General features: G+C 44.2%; 1 protein-coding gene across 2 annotated transcripts in view; it reads right to left on the reverse strand.

The window, feature by feature from the left end:
* Nucleotides 1–13,911, reverse strand: part of TPH2 (tryptophan hydroxylase 2) — a 102,616-nt gene that overhangs the window by 47,931 nt on the left and 40,774 nt on the right. The window lies entirely within an intron of this gene.

Raw genomic sequence — 13,911 nt, forward strand, 5'->3', positions numbered from 1 at the left:
ACAGACAGCATTCCTCAGTCAAAAAACCTCATTCCCACAACTCAAACCACACGTCCAGCCCTGGCCAGCCACTTCCCGGATATATCAGGTTGAGAGGACAGCCAAACGAGAATGTGTAGACATGATACTAAAAGAAAATCCAAATTCTTTCCCCATCAACTATGTGCCGAGAGTCTCCTTTTTTGCACAGAAATTGGATTTGTGGAAAAGACTGTGGCGGTTACTCTCCAATCACACTGCTTAAGGCAGACAATCAGACTCATTGGACTTTAGTGCATAAAAGGAATTTAAATGTTATCAGAACCCCTCATTTTACCTGTAAAGAAGTTAGAGACAGAAGGAGCAAAGGAAGAAAGCTAACATATAGTAGGCTCCTGTTATGTGCTGAGTACGATGCTAAATGTTTTCATATCCCATTAGTAATTTCATCTTCACTTCCAAAGAAGTCTTGTTAATGTGAGAAGAAGTCTTTCTAATGTGAGACCAGGGTAGGTCATGGTTACTGTGGCGGTGGATTTTTGGTGCAAAACTGGATTCACTTTTGAGCTTGTTAAATGCTTGATGAGGACAGTCTTCTATTAATATCTGCCAAGGTACCAATGGAGTCCAAACACTTATAGGTAGAAGGGAAAGTGAAAAGTAGCAGTTAAAAAAGAATGAAGGAAAATGTGAGTGAGCCAAAGTCTTTAAGGAGTCAATTCTCTGTGGTAGAAAAGGAGCTATCACCTGGATTTCAAGTTAAGGTGTCATTATCAGAAAACTATAACTCAGAGTCAAGAGTCTTTAATAGCATTACAATGATAAGGTAATCCAACCATACATAGAAGAAAAAAGAAATTGAAATTTGAAAGACAAAAAAATCATACAACACAGCAGAATAAATTATATTGTTTCATTAAGAATGAAAGCCTGAAGCCAGAAGTCTCGCAGATTTCCTAATGAAACATTCTGAATGCCTCTGCTCTGTTCTGAGCGGAAATGATTGCTCTGTGTTTTGCTGGTTTGTACTTTCTTCACTGCTCAGTCTCCACATAGAGAGCCCTAGAAGAAACTGCTGTTTAGATCAAGCGGAGATGTAGTTTACATAGTAACCCCACTTCTCACTGAGTCAAGGCTCTGAGCACCGAAATTTCAAGACCATAAATACAGCTGTTAACATTTTATGACTTTGGTGGAATATTCTCAGAAATAAACACTGGATTGGTCTCATTCCAGGCTCTTTGGCTAAGGCACATTGTATAGAGAAAGGAAACCTAAAGTGCCTGGAAACTCTTCAACCAGCAAAGAGAGATGTTTCACATTGCTAATTAAAAGTTGGTATTTTCTTTAGTTTCTCTGAGACCAAAGGACTTGGAAGCTGCATTGACTTCCGACTCAGAGGCTGAAAGAGGTTCCAGACTATTGGGAATCTGAGGGAGAAGGCTGAGCCTTCTCTCCAAACTTTGTATCAGTTAAGTTCTGGAGGGCTAATATCATGCTATTTCACACTACTTTACAAAGTGCAATCCCTTTTATGTCCGGCAGCTGAAGTAGTTCATGGTCCCAACACTGGTTGTGTCATCCACAGCGGGATCCCTGAATATCTAATTATGAATGGGCTTCCGACGAGAGTTCATAACTATTGCCTGATCGCACCGCATCTCTCCTAAAACATTCAATTATCTGGCTATAATTGCACCTGTCAGCACATGCTGCCTTCAATCTCCACATCGGCAAACTTCTCTCTTTTCAACTCGGATCCCTTTGATGCATTTTCGCCTGAATAATGCTTCTCAGAGCCCTTTTCACAAAAGCACTCTGTTCGCTGGAAATATAGGAACTTTCAAAAGTGTTAACACTGTAAAACATCATGTCTCCTTTTGAAAAAGAGAAGAAGAAAAAGAAAAGCTAGAGCTGATATCAGACACTAAACTTTTTGCTGCTCTAAATTGGAATCTTCTCTGATAAGCCCTGTTAGGAGTCTAAAGCTTACAAAGGGACCTGGGCAAAACGCCCCCAGAGAATTCTTAAATCATTCTAAGGAAGTTGTGATCACTGCTGCTGGGGGAAAAAAAAAGATTCAAAACAAATCTAGCATTCTTCTCCGCTTATCTGTAGTTTTTCAAAGCTGACTCCTCCTGTCTGGTGTTGAACAACTTTTTATTTTTGCTGTAAATTAAAGCTTTTAGGAAGTGAGTGAGCATACTGCATTTGCTTCCCATCCCCAATCAGCACATCTGTCTTTGAAACCCTATTTTGATAGGTTTTGTTTGTTCTAAATAACACAGAAGCCAACACTTCAGCTAAATCCTGAAGAGAAGGAAAGGAAGATGGGGGTGGGGGAGGGTCGCATTGATGAAAAGAGCAGGAGGATGAGCTGGGAGCCAAAATAGTGTATTTTTTTTTTTTTTTTTTTTTGGCTTTCACACAACATTTGGTGGGTAAGTGCAAGTAATCCGGGATAACACACTGGGACACACTGAGGGAGGCGGAGGGGTGACTTTGTTTTCACTTCACTAAAGAGATAATAACAGGAAATAATTTGGTATTGAGGCAATTTTTCTCCGTTCTCATTTTAGAGCCACATACAGAGTTTCTGTAGTTTTAAAATAGCAGACTGTAAAATCTGGCCCAGATCAGAGTTTAGGCAGCTCTTACGATCACTCCCTTTTATGTCCCTGTCAGAGCACAGATATATTCATATGGGGCCCTCTTTTCATGAAGCTGAGCATCTGGATATTGCCCTTGCGGAAATCTTTCCTTTTTACCCCCTAGGAATCATTACTCTTCTTCACAACTATTCTTCTGAGACGAGCAAAAGATATTACAGTTAATTTTTTTTAATTTAGTTCAAGAAGCATTTATTGTACAGCTATTAAATATCAAGTACTATGTTAGGAACTGAGGCTTAAAAATAAATAAGACAAAATCCTAGGATAACTCTTAGCAAAAGTCACCTCATGGTTCCATAAACAGCAAGTACTAACCTTCCTGATCCAGTAAAAAAAAAAAAATCTTTTCTGGTTCTTCAAGCAGAGGAAATCTGTACTTATGTCTCCTGTTCCCCATCATCTTAAATATTTCTTATTTCCTGAATAAAAAGAGATTTCTAACTCTTCCCCTGTCTGCTTCCTCTCCCCAAATTTTCACTAGATATTAGGGACGCAATGTAACATAATGGTTATCAGTTTATAATCTGGAGTCAGAACAAGCCCATGCTGCACGTTCCTGTGATGGCAAAGTGGCCTAGAGCAGCTTGGGACAGTAGGGTTTCCTGCAGTGACGGAAACATTCTGTATCTGCATCATCAATACGGCAGCCACTTGTTACATCTGACTATTGAACATCTTAAACGTGACCAGCACTACTGAGGAAATAAATGCATGGTTCCACTCCATTTTACTTAATAAACTTAGACAGTCACATCTCTACCACATTGGACAGCACAGATGTATTGTTTTTTCATCTATAAACTGGAAGTTATCAGGGTCCTTATCTCCTGGAGTTCTTAGGTTTTGTCCTTTTTGAATCTATTTTATCACTTCAACAAGCAGCAGTAAGTTTCTCCAGGACAGAGGTCTTGCCATGTTCATTTTTGGGTTCCTGGTGCGTAGGAAAGCTGGGCACATATTAGATGTTCAGCAACTGCTTTCTGACCTTAACAGAATAAAGCAAAGATGGTGGGGCCCCATTGCACCACAGAGAGGTAAGCATATGTTACCCCAAGCAGTTTTCCTAATCTCCAAGGTATCATAAGAGATCAGTGAAGTCCTTGATTTTGCTATTTTCTAGTCAACTGTCCTGATGCTGAAGCTTTAATACTTTGGCCACCTGATGCAAAGAGCTGACTCACTGGAAAAGACCCTGAGGAAAAGACTGAGAGCAGGAGGAGAAGGGGACGACAGAGGATGAGATGGTTGGATGGCATCATCAACTCAATGGACATGCATTTGAGAAAGCTCTGGGAGACAGAAAAGGATAGGGAAGCCTAGCATGCTGCAGTCCACGGGGTCACAAAGCTGGACACAACTTAGCAACCAAATAGCAAGTTATGTGTACATAGGGGAATGACCTGACTTCACTGATCTCTGGAATTACCATCTGTAAAATGGCAACAATCCTGCCTACCTCATAGCCACAGACAGAATGACACAAGCTGACAGAAGAAATGTCAGATGTCTTTTTCCTTCTTTCTTGTGGGGGCTTCTCTACCTGTTTCTCTACACGGTTGTGAAGAGGTACACCTCTTCCTCGCCTAAAAGTCACTCACTTTGAATTTGTTCTGAATGTGCAATCTTAAAAAGCAAATATTCCTTAAAAAAAATTTCCCAGATCATCTCCACTTCCACACCTGAGGATACATAAATGAGCTTCTCCCTATGACCCAGCACCAAGGAAGTATGAATTGTGAGTCTGCTGTGGGTGCTTTATGAGTGCTAATTTTGGATGACACACACCACACAAGGAAGGCAAACCTTGGTGGGGGTGGAGTGATGGGGGAAAAAAGAAATCCTTCTTTGAATCTGCTAAAATATATACATTCCTACAACCGAAACCTTTACCCCAAAAAGTCACTACCATTAATAGCCTAAGAGAACAACAGCTCTAGCAGGCACGCAGGCACAAGTTAGGTTTTAAAATGCACAGGTTTTAAATAATGTATAGGGTTGTGTGCGGTGGTGGTGGAGTTCATAGAATGTCTATTGTCAGGATGCTCAGAGCTTTTGAGACAAAAGGCTTGCATAAAGATTCCTAGGGCTTATTTTTGCTTTGAGGCACCTCACAAAACTAGACAAAATACAATGACTGAAAACTTGGGAGGCTGGGTCTAGGAACATGTCCTTGTAACTAAGAGTGACTGCAATGTTTCAAAACACATCAGTCTCCACATGAATTTAAGAGGTGCCAAGGGAAGAGTGGACCTATTTGGTATTTTCTATAAAGGCTTTTTCTCTGCAAAGATCAAAGCCTTACTTCATCAGCCCTCACACAGGGAGGTTAAGTGGTTTGCCTCTTAACCTCTCAGTCACACTGAGAGCTGACGATGAGGCCTGGATTGCGGGCACGTGGTCCACAGGGCCTTCTGCCTCAGGATGTACACAGTGTTCTCCCATCTGCAACACTGCTCTGGAGTGAGGCACTTCCCCTCCTGTTTCCTAGTGAAATAAAAGATGCCCCCCTTGATAAAGGGGTGGGCTAACTGGCCCTGTGAAGACAAAGGAGAGAGTGGGCTCCTGACACAGCTTGGCAGCTGGATCATCACCGGATGGAACAGCATGGCACAAGACCATCCAGTAGACACAGCCAGTACTTCCTGGCAAAGCAGGGCCGCCAGATTAAAGAAAGTGTCACTCTCAACTATCTTATGTAAAATTTGTAATTGGAAAATTGAGAGAGAAACTACTCAACTTTAGTACACATACAAGTTTTGAGTTTTCTTCTGGGCTTGTGTGCTAAGTCGCCTCAGTCATGTCCGGCTCTTGGTGACCCTATGGACTGTAGTCCACCAGCTCCTCTGTCCATGGGATTCTCCAGGCAAGAATGCTGGAGTGGATTGCCATGCTTTCCTCCAGGGGATCCTCCTGACCCAGGGATCAAAGCCACGTCTCTTATGTCTCCTGACATAAGAAGCCGAATTGGCAGGTGGGTTCTTTAACACTAGTGCCCGCTCTTGTGGGGTTAGCTTAATACAGAATGGTGGTTATTCCCACAGATGCTGGCACTATCCCTGAGTTCAAATCCTGACTCCCCTACTTGCCAGCTGTGTGACCTTGAACAAGTTACTTAACCTTTCTGTGCCTCAACTGCCTCATCCATACATTCAGAATAATAAAAGTAACTCAGAACTTACAGGGTTGTTTTGAGTACTGAGTTCATCCACTTACAATGCTTAAAATAGTGCCTGGCATATAATAATTGATATAGACATGTTTGCTGTTAGTAATAATATATATACACACACATATTTATGTATATATATGTATATATATACATATATTTAATTGCTTCTGATGCTATTGTTTTTGAACTTATCTATGTTGGAGAATGGAAGGGGTGAAAATACTCCCAGGTTTTAGGGCCTCTAACATTCTATCTGACCCCGGGTGTGTGTTAGTTGCTCAGTCATGTCCAACTCTTTGCGACCCCATGAACTATAGCCCATCAGGCTTCTCTGTCCATAGAATTCTCCAGGCAAGAACACTGGAGTGGGTTGCCATGCTCTCCTCCAGGGGATCTTCCCAACCCAGGGATCGAACCCAGGTCTCCCACATTGCAGGCAGATTCTTTACCATCTGAGCCACCAGGGAAACCCTGGGAATAGCCCAAACCAAATTTCTTCTGAGGGAGGAGATGGTTGCTAAGCTCGGAGTGTGAGCTCCTGGTTAAAACTCAGGAAAGGAAGGCCAGATGGGATCAGCTTTATGAGAACAAGCCATTCTCTGAGAATCACTGGAGCAATGCTGCTCTGCTATCCTGAACAGTGAAAATGATGACAGAACTGTGGAGGGAGCCAGTTGGCAGGGCAGGAAGCTTGGCATCACACTTGGCAGAGATGAGGCTGATCTGTGGGGGAGGGCAATTTGAAGCTAAACAAGAGCTCACAGGGATGAAGGTTCAACCCTATAAAGCTCTGGCTCATCTTCCCAGCTCAGCAGGAAGACCATGCCCAGACTTGACTTCAGCAAGCCCCAATATTAAAAACACCCAGGACAGTCATGCCTTAAATCAGACAAACTTCCAGACCAGGATGTCTCAGACAGCAAGGAGGGAAAGTTGGGAAAGGAAAGGTCCAGTGAAAGGAATCTGATCCAGAGAGGGGTAGTCAAGTTTCCTATCAGTGTGAAAGCCTATGTCTTCAGCGGCTGATACCGTTAGTTAATAAATGAGGATTGATGTCTGAGCCACAAGAACAGGAGATGAATGCCATCTGCCCGTGTGCCCGTGTTAGAGAGGGTTCTATTGTAACACACAAGGGCTAAGCACAAAGTTCACTGACTCGGCTTGGAAACCTCTAATTATTTCTAACCAGCGTTAGAAATAATTCACTTTTATTTTTCTTATAAAATTGAAACAGCAGCAATTATAAGAAAAATCACCTGACTGCAAAACCTTTTTTAAACTTTAAAACAGTTATATTTTAAAATAACATTAATTGCCCCTTATACGTTCAACTGTGACAAGAAATATTTTTCTGAATGCAAGTGCATTTAGCGATATTATGACAATACACGTTGCAGTGTGAGTCCATGGTGTCATGAAGTATTTCCTAGCAGGGAAAGTTTGCTCTCTGATTTGAAAAGGGACACACGGGGAAAGAGCAGGACAGACTCACGTCAGCATGTGCTGAATCATCAGTCATCCACGCAGCCCTGAATGGGGACTCCCTGACTAAATAAGCTTACACTATGCTGTGCCAAAGATATTTTTGTTACTAGTATATTCAGCACGACATCTGAAAACAAAATAGAAGAAATCTTTTTAAATGTCTTCATTAAAACATTTTTTAAAGGGATTTCTGGTGCAAAAACTGCACTATTACTTTGGCAAGAACTCTACTGGAAAGACAGACACTGTACTGGTTTGACCTCTAAGAACTGACATTGAAGAACATATGTTATACTGAAGCATATATATATGCTCGGTCTTCTCCCTGAGCAAAGGAGAAGGGGTCAGAGTGCTGTGCTGTGGATCTGTGTTTCAACATTGTTCTGGGCAATATTTTAGGTTTCTAAGGTACAGAACCTTGAACTATCGGCCACCTCTGGTCTCCATCTAGAAATACAGATGGGTGGGTTTGGCCTACACTGGAGAAAACAAGACTAGATTATAATACTTTAGCAAATAGGACCTTCTTGGGACTTCCCGGTGGTCCAGTCGTCAAGCATCCACTTTGCAAGGCAGGGGACACAGCTTTGATCCCTGGTTGGGGAACAAGATTCCACATGCCATGGAGCAACTAAGCCCTCGCAGGGCAACTACAGAGCCCGTGAGCCTCAAGAAAGATCTCACACGATGTAAAGATCCCACACAACAAGGCCAATTAAATATTTTGTAAAAAATAAAAAAAAAAATAGGCCCTTCTTGCTTTACCCTCCTTCATTTCCTAGACCTCAGTCAGTCCACACAGCTTCTGAAGAAAAGCGTGAAATATGGCCCCAGGAGAATATGGTTTTATTAAACCATATTTCTCATTAAAGAGCTCTGCATTTCTGAGATGCCACTGGCCATCAGGACTACAGATAAAATTGAAAACCATATAGACAAGTATACATGCACATGCATATTCAGTGAGCAAGAATTCAGCATCACCTGGCATAAAACACAGTCAAGAACTGCTTCAACTATGAAGAACAGAAGCCACAGATCGCGTAAAAGGAAGTGACCGGAGAAGAAAAACCGAATGAACTAAAGCAGAACTAGGAAGAAGGGGGATACATACAACAGCTGAAAATCCAAAACGCCTCCGAAAGCTGAGATCAGAGACGAGACCAGGGCAAGCTCCCTCCCTCCAACTCACTTCTCCCTGCAGTGTGCCCTTGACTTTCCTGCACTGCATCTCCACCGCCCCTCCCCAGCAAGAATCTTCTAGAGACAAATCCAGAGATGCTCCTACTGTTCTGTCCACTCACTTCAAACATGGACAGCACTACTCAAGACTTTCCTGCACTGAACTTCCAGTGTCCCTCTCCAGCAAGAATCTTCTAGAAACAAATCCAGAGATGTTTCTAATGCTCTGTCCACTCACTTAGATGTAGACAACATGTCCACACACAGGACAGTCCTGCAGGGACCTACACCAACACTTGCAGATACACTCGCAGAGCATCTCCTCTTTATGTCACATTTAAGACGCTCATAGAGAACTCAGAACACTTCACAGACTGACATTGTTTTTTTAAAGGAGGGCAATGAGCTTTCCTGCCTTTAAGGTGAAACTAAATTTGGGTTTTTTTTTACCCAAAGGGGGAAATATCTTCTTAGCACCATGTGACATGCAGCTGGGTCTCCTTCTCTCTCTCTCTCTCTCTCTCTCTCTCTCTCTCTCTCTCCCTCCCCCCCATTGTCATGAAGGGAAGATGGGAACAACCTTCACATTTCCACTGCACCATGTGACATGCAGCTGGGTCTCCTTTTCTCTCTCTCTCTCTCACTCTCTCCCATTGTCATGAAGGGAAGATGGGAACAACCTTCACATTTCCACTGCACCATGTGACATGCAGCTGGGTCTCCTTTTCTCTCTCTCTCTCTCACTCTCTCCCATTGTCATGAAGGGAAGATGGGAACAACCTTCACATTTCCATTACCTCCACTCCTTCAGCTTCACAGTGAACAACCAGTTTTATCATTCGAAACAATGTACATTCTCAAAGCAAAACCAATGAACAGAACAGGCTGCCCGTCCTGGGTGTGATTTAGACAGAAGACGCTTCCAAATGGTCCAAATGGGCTACCTTCAAAGCTTCAACTGATGTCTAAAATTCCCCCATTAATGGTTCATGAGTTTACCTGAAGACACTGACTATATAAAAATGACTTATTGATGGAGGGGAATCCAGCTACAGTTCCTGAAATCAGAGTGAAGCTGCGGGAGGGAGTGGAGGATCTGCAGCCCTGCAGGGGGAGGCACTCTCTGCACACGGGGCACCGCCAGGCCTCCCCTGGGCCCCTCTCTCCACAGATCTCACACAGAGCCTGGCACTCTGCATATGTCTCCCTAATCGGGCACCTCCTGGTAGCAGCGGCATTCGCGGCTCCAGCCCACTTTGGCCTCAGTTTTCACTCTATACGCCAGGTTTGGGGATCCACTCCAAACTCAGTCTGGATCTTCTTGTTCCTCTGTTGCCTCTGCCAGCTGGCCTTGAGTTAATTACAGTCTGATGAAGGAGACTGACACATGAACAAATAATTACCATGCAGTGCTCTAAGTGCTAAAATAGAAGTAAGGCAAATGCTACAGGAATATCCAGTACTGCCTGGGAAAGTCTTCACAGAAAAGGGTGCAATTGAGTTTTAATCCTGAGACTTAAAATGATCTCACAAGAATCATTCCAGGGCCAATGAACCACCTGTGCAAAGAGATGAAGGCAAGAGCCAGCAGGGCCCCAGGATGGTGAGAAGTCCAGTGTGGCTGGAGCATAAGGTTTCAGAAAGGGCAGAAAGAGAGACAGAAGATGTGATTTGATGATCTCAGACATTTTCCCCCTGAATGTGTAACAGGGAGCCGACAGAGGTTAAACATGAGAATGCTATACTCACATTGGTGTTTTAAAAAGGGAACAAAGCCTACAGTAATTGTCAGACAGAGTAGCCATGTTAACATGACCTGTCAAATATCTCCTTCTCAAACAGTGGCTCCCACTGGGGAAGATGCTGCCCCCTGGGGACATCTGGCAATGTCTGGAGACAACTTCGGTTGTCACATCTGGCAGGGGTGGGAGCCTACGCTTGACATTTAGCGGGTAGAGGCAAGGGATGTTGCTAAACATTCTACAATACACAGGACAACCGCCTATAACAAAGCATTATTCAGGTCAAAATATCAATACTGCTAAGGTTAAGAAACCCTGTTCTAAAAGATGATATGGCCAGAGGGTACAAGATGACACAGCCCACAGGGACTCCCCAGAGAGGCAAAGAGGAGACCAGGAGATTGTGGGGCTTCTCACATTTTGTCCTGCCCCCACCAGCAGGTGTGATGCTAACACACCCATGCAACTTGGAGCTCGGCTTCTTTCTCTTGTTCCACGGGGTGAGAAGGACACTATTACTGCAATAACCTTGAATTTGACCCAATTGATTTTTTTTAAGGAAATCATTTGTAAACTTCAATACTCGATTAGTGACAAAGGTGTTTGCTGATCAAAGCAGGCTGATCAACGAGGTGCAGAATCCCTGCCTGGGGCAGTGCTCCAAGGGAGAAAGAGCCAGAACACCGCCTCCCTTTGGGCAGAATCAGTGACCTTTCAGTCCAAGTAGGAATGCATAGAAAAGCAGCTCCTCCCTCCTCTTCCTGAGCAGGAGTTGCTGATTCTCCAGGATTCTCTCCTCTACTGCCCCCCAGGCCAGAACATTCCCCAGGGGACAAACCCAAACTGCTGTTGCCATTTTAAATTCAAGTCCCAGTTCCTGGCGGGCTTAGAGACACTGGAGTTTTAAAATGTAAAATGGTAAAACAAGCCATGCTTGAAGCCCAATAATGTATTGGGAGTGGGGATATCAAAGTACATTCTACCCAGACCAAAAAGGAAAATAAAGCTTTTTTTCAGATAACATATTTTTGCTGCTTTCGTTCTCTTTGCTAGCTGCGTCTTCGGGGCTCACCTTCGTCTCATTAGCACTGCCTCCGCCACAACAGTTCAGCGGCTAGAAGCAGTTATTTGGAAGCAGGGTACAAGCACCAAACACAGGAGTCACGTTGAACTCCACAAAATGGAGAAACTGCCCTCTTGCTGGTTCTCAGTTGAGGAAACGGGATTGCATTTAAAAGACAATGCCTGTGAAAGAGCTTGGGCAGTGTCAGGTAGTTAGAATAGGAAACAGGAGTCCAGAATGGCCGTGGCTAAAAGACAAGGAAGGGAAAGGCCCGCGAAAATAGAATAAAGGAAGGTCCAAGGACCAGAGTGAGGACTCCAGATAGAATAAACAGCACTCCTGGCTAAGCCCAATTTGCATAGGGCAGGCCCATGGGAAGGGAAAAACATAAAAAGAGGAGCCAAAGGGCTCTCTCTCCCTCTCCCTCCCTCCCACCCACCCCCAAAACCCCAACCCCCGCCCCACCCACATGCTGGCATGCTGCCCCACTCTCTTCTTTTCGCATCTTTGAGTCGGCATGCCCTAACATCTCAAGGATGGATTCTCTTGCTATTATCCAAATAAAATAGAGCTGTAACACTAATTTGTCTAACAGCTATAACACAGTCTGTCCAAGACCCGAGAGCTGTGACGCGCCGAGGGTTTTAATGTCCGTCGCTCCAAATTTCTGTTGTGACAAGACAGAACCGAGCATACACTCGCTTGACAGGCAGGAAACAGAATTTCATAGATTCAGACTACAGCATGGGGCTGGGAAGAGACCTGGGACTCTGCAAGACGTGCGGATTGAAGGGATCGTTACAGAGCGCTGTTGTCTGCACAGTGTGCTCCTGGAAGGACGCAGTGGAAAGCGGCAGCGGTGGTTGCTGCTGGGGAGGACGCAGAGGGTGTCAAGGAGCAGAGGAAGGGAAACAGTCACTGTTCACAGTGGGCCCTTCTGTAAGCTCTGAATGCTGGATCGTGGACATGCATCACCTACACATAAATCATCATCATCATTTAAGAGACAAACGAATGATATAAACCCCACAGAAAAGGGGACTTTCCTCATGGGCCAGCGGTTAAGACCACGAGCTTCCAATGCAAGTGTGCAGGTTCAATCCCTGCTCAGGGAACTAAGATCCACATGCTATGTGGCTTGGCTAAAAAAAAAAAAAAAAAGAAATTTTAACTTTAAAAATAAATAAAACTCACAAAAATGAGCCTGTACAAACAATCCCAAGTTGGCGAATCTCAAGTTCCCATGCTTTCATTTAGCATCCTCTTGTTGTGTGGTTGGGGGAGTTGTGAAAGAAGAGAACACCAAGATCAACAGTGGGAGCTAAAATTCACTTCTGAGCTCTCAGCTCTGACTCCCAACCACCAGGAGCTCCTCCGTCTGGAGGTCCCTTCCATGGGCCTCTCCAAGACAGGATGCTCCAAATTCAAATCCCCCTCTTGTTTCCCTCTTTCCTTCCCTCTTTCCTCCAAGCCTAAGCCCCTTCTGATATTTTCCAGTATTATTAGAAACAACTACCCATCCGGCTTCCCAATCTAAAAGCCTGAGCACCGCCTTAGGGACCGTCTCACACTCATTACAGTTGCAAATACTGTAAATTCCATCTTAACGACGCGTTTCACGCAGGTGTCCTCTCCTGCTGTCCTACTGATGCCTTACACACCGTCTTCCTTCCCTGGAATGGGACCTCCCACCAGTCTCCCGGCGAGTTCATGCTCCATGTGTCCCAGCCCTCACCCCCATCAGCTTCTTTAAACACGATGACTTCATCATGCTGAGGAGCCTTGGATAGCTCCCTGCTGCCTACAGAATTAAGTCCAAATGCCCTATTTTGACAAATGACTGTATACATTGTGCACCAGTCGATCCTATCCATCCTCAAGGAAAGCAACCCTGAATATTCATTGGAAGGACTGATGTTGAAGCTGAAACTCCAATACTTTGGCCACCTGATATGAAGAGCCGACTCATTGGAAAAGACCCTGATGCTGGGAAAGACTGAAGGTAAAAGGAGAAGAGGGTGGCAGAGGATGAGATAGTTGGCTGGGATCATCCACTAAGAGGACATGAGTTTGAGCAAATTCTGGGAGATGGTGAAGTACAGGCTTCCCTATACTGCAGTCCATGGGGACGCAAAGAGTTGGACTGAGCGACTGAACAACAAAACTGTGAACAGAAGAATCATTTCACCCCTAACACATGCCTGCGCTCTGACCACTCTGAAGTAATCAGCCTTGCTCATTTCTGCCTCTCCCTGCCTCCACATCTTTGCACTGGTTGTTTCCTTGACTTGAAAGCTTCCCCCTCACCCCACTTTGCTTATCCAAAGAGAAATTCCTGTCCACCCTTCTAGACCCCTACTCATCTTACATTTCCTCTGAAAAGCCTGTTAGGACTGCTCCCTCCTCTTTGCTCCTCTGACACTCTGCCCATATACCCCCTCACCACACTGTTTCATAATTGTTTATGTTTCTATCTCTCCTGCCAGAAAAGTCAGAGGCTTTAAAAAAAAAAAAAGCAGCTGCTATATTTTATTCATCTTTGAATCCGCTGCACCTCCCTGCTAGCATTGCACATAAATGTTTGCTGAATGAATTGGCAGCAAGTACTTTGGTAAAAAT

This window comes from Bubalus kerabau, chromosome 1 (assembly GCF_029407905.1).
Source record: "Bubalus kerabau isolate K-KA32 ecotype Philippines breed swamp buffalo chromosome 1, PCC_UOA_SB_1v2, whole genome shotgun sequence".
Lineage (NCBI taxonomy): Eukaryota > Metazoa > Chordata > Mammalia > Artiodactyla > Bovidae > Bubalus > Bubalus kerabau.